Consider the following 8,870-nt stretch of genomic DNA (forward strand, 5'->3'; position numbering starts at 1 on the left):
GAATACACGTTTTTCTCAGCAGCACCAGGAACATTTTATAAAATAGACCACATTTTAGGCCACAAAGCAAACTTGTCTAAATTCAGAAACAGTGAAATTATACCTTGCATTCTCTCTGACCACAAGGGAATAAAAGTAGAACTCAATACCAAAAGCCACCAAAGAAAGTCCGGTAACATATGGAGGCTGAACAACACACTGCTGAATCACGAGTGGGTCATGGAAGAGATCAGAAAGGAAATTCAAATGTTCATGCTATTCAACAAAACTGAGAACACAAATTACCAGCTCCTTTGGGACACAGCAAAGGCAGTACTCAGAGGCAAGTTTATAGCTCTGAACTCCTACATCAACCAATTGGGGAGATCTGAAACCAACAATTTAATGACATATCTCAACCTCCTTGAAAAGAGCAGCAAGATAAACCCCAATCCAGTAGACGGAAAGAAATAATTAAAATTAAATCAAAATTAAATAAATTAGAATCCAAAAGAACTATCGAAAGAATCAACAAAACAAAGAGTTGGTTCTTCGAAAAAATTAACAAAATTGACAGACCCTTAGCAAATCTTATCAGAAAAAGAAGAGAACACACCCAAATAAATAAACTCAGAAATGAGAATGGAAACATCACCACGGAAACAACCAAGATTCAGAACATTATAAGGGAATACTTCTCAAAACTTTATGCTAATAAGTTTGAGAACTTTACAGAAATGGACCTTTTCCTAGCAAATATTGACATTCCAAAACTAAACCAAGATGAGTTTAACCATCTTAACAGACCCATATCAAGCATTGAAATAAAAAGAGCAATAAGAGACCTCCCAGGTAAGAAAAGTCCAGGACCAGATGGATTTACAGCGGAATTCTACAAGGCCTTCAAAGCAGAGTTCATACCAATACTCCTCCAACTCTTCAATGAAATTGAAAGAAAAAGTTCACTACCGAACACATTCTATGCAGCCATCATAATCCTCATCCCAAAACCAGGCAGGGACTCATCAAAGAAAGAAAACTATAGACCCATTTCTTTGATGAACATTGATGCAAAACTTCTCAACAAAATTTTGGCCAATCGACTTCAACAATTCATCCAAAAAATCATACACCAATATCATACAGGATTCATTACAGGAACGCAAAGCTGGTTCAATATACACAAATCAATGAATATAATTCATCACATCAACAGGAGCAAGGATAAGAACCACATGGTTATCTCAATAGATGCAGAAAAAGCATTCGACAAGATTCAACACCCCTTTATGAGGAAGGTTTTGGAGAAATTAGGAATCCATGGAACATTCCTCAATACAATAAAGGCTGTATATGACAAACCTACAGCCAGCATTATACTTAATGGTGAAAAACTAAAGTCATTTCCTCTTAACTCAGCAACAAGACAAGGATGTCCACTCTCTCCACGTCTCTTCAATCTAGTATTAGAATGCCTAGCTACAGCAATAAGACAAGATCCAAACATAAAGGGGATCCAAATAGGGAAAGAAGAAATAAAACTCTCCTTCTTTGCAGATGACATGATCTTGTATTTAATGAATCCCATCGACTCCACTCCCAAATTACTCAAGCTGATTCAAAACTTTGGCAAAGTAGCCTGGTATAAAATTAAGCCCCCCAAATCAATGGCTTTTCTGTATGCCAACAATGAGAAATGTGTGGCTGAAATTATGAAAGTAATTCCATTTGTAATATCCCCACAAAAAATAAAATACCTAGGAATTAACTTAACCAAAGGAGTGAAGGAATGTTACGATGAAAACTTTAAAATCTTGAAAAAGGAAATCAAAACAGAACTTAGAAAATGGCAAAACATTTCATGCTCCTGGATTGGAAAGATTAACATCGTGAAAATGGCAATACTTCCCAAGGCTATCTACAAATTCAATGAGATACCTAGCAAAATTCCAACCTCGTTCTCCAAGGAAATAGAAGAGGCATTCTAAAAAATCATATGGAACAATAAAAGACCCCGAATAGCAAAAACGCTCCTCAACGGAAAGAACACTACTGGAGGAATAACAATACCAAATTTCAAACTCTGCTATTAAGCCATAGTAATCAAAACAGCTTGGTACTGGCTCAAGAACAGACCTCAGTACCAATGGAATAGATTGAAAACCCAGAAATGAACCTACAGACCTATAGCCATCTAATATTTGATAAGGGAGCTAAAAAAATAGAATGGAAGAAAGACAACCTTTTCAGTAAATTGTGCTGGCAAAATTGGTTAATTACTTGTAGAAAACTAAAGCTAGATCCTTATATATCACCCGGCACAAGAATCAATTCCAAATGGATCAAAGACCTCGGGGTCAAACCAGACACTCTGAAAACTTTACAGGATGGAATAGGAGAAACCTTAGGTCTCCTTGCTCAGGCCGAAATTTTCTTTATAGAAACCCGGAAACACAACAAATCACAGAAAGGTTGGACAAATGGGATTGCATGAAGTTTCAGAGCTTCTGCATGGCAAAGGACATAGCTAGTAAGATCAATATAAAGCCCACAGATTGGGAGAAGATCTTCAATAGCCATACAATGGACAAGGTCTCATATCTAAAATATACTTGGAACTTAAAGAATTAAATCCGCCAACAAAAAATCCTCAAAGAAACAAATGCCCAATAAATAAGTGGGCTAAAGACATAAAGAGAAACTTCTCTGAAGAAGAAAGAAGGATGGCCAATAGACACATGAAGAAATGCTCAATCTCCCTAGCCATAAAAGAAATGCAAATCAAGACAACATTGAGATACCACCTCACCCCAGTTAGAATGGCAAAAATCAAGAACTCTAACAACAACAGATGCTGGAGGGGATGTGGACAGAAGGGAACCTTACTGAATTGTTGGTGTGAGTGTAAACTTGTTCAAGCACTTTGGAAAGCAGTATGGAGGTTCTTCAAATGACTTCATATGGAGCTCCCCTATGACCCAGCAATCCCACTGTTGGGTAATTACCCAAATGTTTACAAACAAGACCACACTAAAGCTACCAGCACAACTATGTTTATTGCAGCATTATTTACCATAGCTAAAATATGGAACCAACCCAGATGCCCCTCAGTAGATGAATGGATCAAGAAAAAGTTGTATATATGCACAATGGAATTCTATGCCTCCATCAGAAAGAATGACATTGCCCCATTTGTTAGGAAATGGAAAGACTTGGAAAAATTTATATTAAGTGAAGTAAGCCAAGCCCAAAGAAACATAGGTCCCATGGTTTCCCTTATTTGCAATATCTAGTATATGTATGAGTCAAGCAGAAAAGGTCAGATAATGTGATGTTAGGAAATGAACCCTTAGATATGTATTTTAATGTATTTTTCTTTCATGCATTTGTTTCTAACGCATTTATAAGATTATTTCTTTGTTGCTTTGTATCTCCCTCCCCCACAGTATAACCCCTGCTTTCAGTGTATTTGATGTTGGTACAATTTGTAGAGGAGAGGGGGAAAAACAAGTCGTTTAAGGATACAGTTGGACCCGTTGCAACAATGAGAAGTACATGTTGTCATGTCGAAAATGAACTTTACAACTTTTGTGGGGGGGGGCGGGGGGGAAGGGAGGACAGGGGAGGGTGGAGGATTGGGTGGGGGGCAGAGGGAGGCTCGGAAGGGATGTGAAGGACAAAGAAAGGAGGAATCTGAAATGCTTGATAAGAAATGTACTCATTATCTTGCCCATGTAATTGTAAGCCCTCTGTACAGTATGTTCACAAAAAAATAAAAAAATAAATAAAAGAAAAGAAAAGAAAAGAACCTAAGGGATATGAGGACCAAATTATTATGATATTTCACTAGGTATCCTATGGAAAGCAAAACAAAATGCACCAGAAGAAAGCTCAGAAAATCTGAATATAATACAGGCCTATTTGTCTTCACTAACTGTCATAGATGTATATGTTAATTCTAAGGAGACTTAAGTTCTAATAGCATTCGAACTACTGGAAAACACTCATGTTTTACCGATACAAATTATGTCCATACAGGTAGACCCATTGCAACAGTGAAATGTACAAGTCGTTATGTTGAAAACAAACTTTACAACTTTCGTGCAGGGGGTGGGGAGGAGAGGGGAGAAGGGAAGGCGGGGAGGAGAGGGTGGGGAGGATGGAAAGGGATAGGAGGGGGAAACAACGGAGGAGGCTACAATGCTTGATAAGAAATGTACTCACTATCTTGCCCATGTAATTGTAACTCCTCTGTACAGTATTTTCACAATAAAAAGAAAACAAAGTATGTCCAAAAAAATATTAGTGATTAGGAAAAATGATAATTTGCCTTATTACAAAATAATACATAATCCACTCACCACGGTGGTTACATTTTCCCTGTCTCTCCACACGTGACTATTTAATTTATTTTTAGTTCATTCATTCATTCATTAGTTTGGTGCTAATACTAGAGCTTGAACTCAGGGCCTGGCTCTGTCTCAGAATTTGTTATTTATTTTGTTTTAGTTTTCTCATGGCTAGCATTTTACCGCTTGTAAGACAGCTCCATTTCTAGCTTTTGCTGGTTACTTTCAAACCAGAATCTAATGGACTATTTTTCTTTGTCTGGTTTCAAACCACAATCATCAGATTTTGTCTTTCTGATTAGCTAGGAATAAAGACATGAGCCACCAGTGTGGCTCCTACTTTTTCCTATACTTATCTATTGCACATACTTAGATAGCAATTTAATATTGAGAGTATAGAAGCAAGATGAACAGTGATTATATTGTTCTGTCAGAAATTCAAATTAGTAATGTAAATTTCTTCTCAAGACCATACACAAAAAATACTTAAGAAGAAATATGATGATTTGTGTGTGTGTGTGTGTGTGTGTGTGTGTGTGCTGTTGCAATATGTTCCACATATAAGAACTGTGCAGGGTTGTCCAGCCATTCACAGTTATTGGATAAATATCTGCCTTGAGATACCAAGTCTAAGTGTCCACTCTAGGCTTCCCGATGAAGAGGATTATACTTATCCTCATACCTAGTATTCATATGAGTGGCCTTTTTGGAAAGTAGTGTCTGCACTATAGTAAGCTGCAAGGCAAGCACTCTACACTGAGCCAACTTCCCAGCCCAAGGATTAAGATTCTTATCTGTAATTTGGTCAAAGCTATGTCTCTTTATGTAGGCGACTAACAATGTATTTACTAATTTCAAGTAAATACATAAATTCTATTTCCATCTTTTTTAAAAAATAAAAAAAAAACCTTGTTTGTAAATTGAGTAGAAGCATGGATTTTGTGGCTAGCTAGGTCATTGCACATCTGTATCTCTTTTCCTCTCTCTGTTTTATGGTTCTCATAGACAATATGATTGCTCCATAATTATCCTAATTTATTTTGCTTTTATATTTTTGGTTGCATCATTTCACTTTCTGCTCTGCCATTTCCCAAAACAGCACCACATGAACAGAAAAATCCAGAAGTGGTGCTGTGGCTCAAGTGGTACAGCGCTTGCCTTGATTTGAAGAGCTCAAGGACAGTGCCCAGGCATAGAGGTCAGGCCCCACAACTAATTTTAAAAAAAAGAATCTCAATACTTGATAATTCTACTAACAGATCTGACTGAAATCAGTTGAATCACACTTTTCCTGTAAAATGAAGGAATAGATCCAGGCTAGGAAAGCAGCTAGAGAAGGCAGGCAGATTGTATCTTTAACAAAACTTTGTGGAAAATGGAATCGAGGATTACTTACTGGTGATTCACTTTTACTTGAAGCATGATTCTGAATTATTGCTTGTTGATTCTGAACTATTGCTTTGATCATTATATTCTCCAAGAAGAAAAAGTGAAATTTAATTGATAGCAAAGGACTACTAATACATTTTGACTTCTCATTAAGCATCTTCAATCATCAAAATCACCTGAAGACAATAGATAGGCCTATTTTTAGATGAAAACAAGGATCTTTAAAAAAAAAAACAAGAATTTAGGTAGTCATACAAAGGACTTCTATTTTACTACTGCATTATACATTTTTTCTAATGTTAGATACCAACATTCGAAAGCTATTAGAAAGCTCTTAAATGCCATATGTTGAATAGTGAGTTCTCTTACACTATAACATGGTATTTCCCAAATTATTTACATAGAAGGCATTGTTTCCTATTTTCTCATTCCTAGAATAAGCTGCACATGAAGACACCACTGGTCCTGATTTTCAGTCTGTACCTTTGAATACTGAGGAAAATCTTTCCTCTGCTCCCTATAATTCACTACTCTCCAGTTAGAATAATTTAGAATAGTGAAAATGGAAAACGAGAAAATTAATCATGGTGAAAAAACATATGCAGAACATTCACCAGTTTTTTCTGACCAGTTCAACCAATGTGAACTATTGGGGAAATACATGGACACCTCATTCCCACTGGTACTCAAAATCTCTGATTAGGCAATTCTGACGAAGACAAGGAACAAGATGAAAAAATGAGGAATGGTATCAATTGCAAGAAAAAAATGGAGTAGGATCCAAGCAAATTTCTTCTTTGGGATGCCGAAATTTATCGGCTTACTGTGGTGTAAACACTACTTTCCAAAAAGGCCACCCAGATGAATACTAGGGATGAGGATGAGTATACCCCTCTTCATCGGGAAGCCTAGAGTGGACACTTAGACATTGTCCATGAGTTGGTAGCTCAAGGCAGATATTCATGCAATAACTGTGAATGGCTGGACACCCCTGCACAGTACTTATATGTGGAATAATACCAGAATGGCTTCTTTATTAATTCATCATGATGCAGATACCAATCCCAAAACTAAAGGCCTCTTGACCTCCTTGCATCTTGCTGCTGGGAATAGAAATAGCAAAGATACTCTGTATCTCCTTCTGTTGAACCATTATATCAAACCAGGTCTGAAGAACAACTTTGAAGAAACTGCATTTGATATTGCCAAAAGGGTAAGTATGTATCACTACCTCTTTGAAGTTGTCGAAGGCTGTACAAATTGTTCTCCTAAGTCGTAATGGTTTTTTTAAGTTTCTTAAATTTCAAAAATGCCAGTCCATCTTTTGTGTCCCTACAATTTTTTTTCACAATACAAAGCAACAGCAATATCTTACTATAAAAATTTATGTATTCCATGGTATTCTTCCAAGTGAATTGCATGACTTTGATATCAAAATGTATTCAAGAGTTGTTTGTATACATCTGTAATGATTTCTGCAGAGTTTGTGATTCTTTAAATCAGAAATAATTATAACTTATCTGTTGAAATGAATAGTATAGAATCTAAAGATGTTCCTGGAGCTTTTCTGAAAAAAGTATATCTATGTTTGTGTAATGTCCATAATCTATTTCAATCTCTCCTAGATATAATACTTTGAATTCTACATTGTTATATAATGATTCATTAATAAATGTGACCTTTCAGATTGCATTCCATATATAAGAATTTTAAGACTCCTTTTTTTTCGTAGTTTCTTATATTATTTTATTTCTTTGGGATAAAATGGCAATATTATCTAATTTCAAGTTTTGTAACGGTTATGCTATGTAACGGCCTTTCTAAGGTGAAAATTTAATACACTGATGTCAAACTAACCTTTAATTCTATGAATTACATGTATTGTTACACGTGTATTTTTGTAATCAACTTTTTAATAACTGTTTTTCATTTCTTGCATCAGAAGAATGGAAAATATGGAATACTTCACAAATTTTCATATCATCCTTGTGCAAGTGCCATGTTAATCTCTGTATTGTTGTAATTTGGGTAGACCTGCTGCTGAAGCATGTAGTATCCTCTAAATTTAAGTACATAATGATACAATTTTTATACGGGCATATATCCATGGTTGCCTATTTGTAACAAGGAACCCTTATTGTTCCTAAAAATGCTATTGATCTTATTTCTCTAAATTTCTGTGTACACTGGAAAAAACTTATATAGTTTGGTCGATTGCTCACATTTACATTTTTTTTGTCAATGACTATTTTGTCGTTTTCATTTTAAATTTTATCATACTTTGAAGCCTTTACAGCTAAGTCCAAAGGTGGTGGCTTTTCAAGTACTTATTTATCAACTGAGTTAGCGTTGTGGAGCTAATGGATTCAAAGTAAGCCTTGCTTAAGAGCTACTTCTAACTTTCTGCAGCTTAAAATTTCCCAAATGAGGTCTTGCTGGGACAAATGTCTACCTGAACTGTGAAGACTCAGGGCCTAGGTTGAGGGGGCAGAATGATGCAGACTCCAGCCTCGGGATTATCTGAAGACTGTTTTGGGGATTAGGAAAGCTCTTGGAACGCCAGGGTACAGGGGGAAAATGTTCCCTCTCCCTATCTCAAAACATGTCACAGACTCCTGGGAGCTGAGGAAGTGGCTCTTCTGCTTGCTTAAGCATAGATGAACAGCTGGTCAAGCATTTTCCTGAGATTGGAGAAGTGGTTTGAGCTTGCTCTAAAATAGTTTAGATAATAATATACCTAGACATTCTCTCATAGGTTAAGTAAAAATGTATCTGTGGAAATTTTTTGTGTGAATGTTTTCTGACCAAATCTTGGCAAAGATTATGCTTGTTAGTCTTTAAACACCCACTAACAATAAAGCACAGCATGCAGTGGCAATTGCTGTTTGCACTCTGCATCCCCTGTGTCCTGGTGATTTTGTGACCCTTACCCAGGGACCCCAACGCACTAGACGTTGACACTGAACCTTTACCTTTCTTCCATGTAGGAATAGACCAACCAGAATATCTTACCCTGACAGCATGGATTCTCTTACTGGAACAAAAATAATCTTAGTTACAAGGGATCATAGAGAGATGAACAGTTCAGACAGAATTGTTCAGAATGGAAGGTATTTTATCAAAACTTAATTGTTTATTATATGTATCATTTCA

The 8,870-nt window shown here is 36.3% G+C and overlaps 1 pseudogene; it reads right to left on the reverse strand.

Moving 5' to 3' along the window:
- Window positions 1–7,666: 7,666 nt before the first annotated feature.
- On the reverse strand, window positions 7,667–7,766 carry LOC122124549 (annotated as a pseudogene).
- Window positions 7,767–8,870: the final 1,104 nt, after the last annotated feature.

The sequence above is a fragment of the Dipodomys spectabilis genome, unplaced genomic scaffold (genome assembly GCF_019054845.1).
Source record: "Dipodomys spectabilis isolate Male_0828 unplaced genomic scaffold, ASM1905484v1 ptg000239l, whole genome shotgun sequence".
Taxonomy (NCBI): Eukaryota; Metazoa; Chordata; class Mammalia; order Rodentia; family Heteromyidae; genus Dipodomys; species Dipodomys spectabilis.